Source organism: Theobroma cacao, chromosome 7, assembly GCF_000208745.1.
Source record: "Theobroma cacao cultivar B97-61/B2 chromosome 7, Criollo_cocoa_genome_V2, whole genome shotgun sequence".
Taxonomy (NCBI): Eukaryota; Viridiplantae; Streptophyta; class Magnoliopsida; order Malvales; family Malvaceae; genus Theobroma; species Theobroma cacao.
Genome location: NC_030856.1, coordinates 14,637,683 through 14,639,248, shown reverse-complemented (window position 1 = coordinate 14,639,248; position 1,566 = coordinate 14,637,683).

Here is a 1,566-nt window from a genome sequence, read left to right as displayed (position 1 = left end):
CCTGAAATGTTTGGAAAGGAGGTGGGTGAGATTTTGCAATCCCAATGAGTAAACAGACATTATCATAAATATCTAAAGGCGAGTAAAATGGAGGCAAGTTTAAACAACAAATCACAAACCATTTCATAAGGTTTTCAATTTCTTTCTCAAACCATAAAACATTTGTAATTTACCAAAACAGTTGTCAAGGCTTATAACCTTTATTAAAAACATGGCTCAAGCCAAAATCTAGTCATCGGGGATACCTTGACCGAGGCATCTAACCGAGTCCACCAAGTTTGTTAAGATATTTACATGTTAAACACATTCTAGTTTTGAAAACAAGCCGTTCCTTGGCGTTGGCCGAGTTACACATTCACGTGGGAGTTCGACGTGAAGTGAACTCTAACACTACCCCGGGAGTTACCCTCTTCGCCTCTACAACCAGAGTAACTATGAAACCAGGTTTACCGTGCCCCTCTAATAGGCAGTCCATAGAAACCCGTCACTGCAGTGACTAAACCCACCAATTTTAATAAAATTTCGACAGTATAACGTGGCTTTTATTTATTTATCCAACCTGCATAGTAAAAGACAGCTTACATTCTATTCCCAATGCAATTATAAAATATAGCCACATATACTCATATATCATAAGCCATTCATAAGAAAATATATTTTTCAAGACAATTGGTAGCCTCTAATTACTCAATTTCATAATCAACACAATATATTTTTATTTGTCACATTTATTTCTAAAACATTAAAAATCTCGTTTTAATCTCATTTTCATTTCATAAAATACATAAAGAGCATTTAAAAATAAATTCTAGATAATTTACAATAATAATATGTTTACTCATCGTTTGTACAGATGAAATGCTTCTTAGGTGCCCCGATCAATGTTGGTCGGGTACGACTTCCTTGCCTTTACCGGAAGGCTCTCCTCCTAGACACATTGCAAAATTTACCCAATTCACCACATTGATGCTAAATCACTATATAATTGACTTAAATCCTATACTAATGCATGGTATGAAATGCAATAGCCTAAAACGACTTAAACGCGGTATTAACCTATTTTTGGCACTTTACCCGATAAATTTCTAACGCGCTCCATTTTAGCTCTAAATTGTCCCATTCTCTCTCCAACATTTCTAACCATTAAATATCAGCCAATAACCCTCTAAAATCACCAAAATCAGTTCACTTTCCTCCTTCAAAAATTCGGCCAAAAATGGGACATTAACTCGGTAAATTTTCTACTTTGTTTTTCTCTCTCATTTAACCATTTTTCATCATTTTCTCTTCATTTCTCTTAGAATAAAAATCAAATCATCATCATTGTACCTCATTGCAGATTCGGCCAAGGGTGGGTATTGTGAAAATTTAATACTTTCTTGCCCAATTTAATTTCTAAACGCATTTAACTAACTAAAACTATCAATTTAACTAAAAATCAAAACCTAAAAATTTCAATTTCTCTCCCCTAGAATTTCGTCCAGCCCTTGATATCACTTTTTGATCTCTCTCCTCAAGCATGCTAAATGGAAATAAAGGCATAGGAAAGGTAGAAATCAAGCTAAA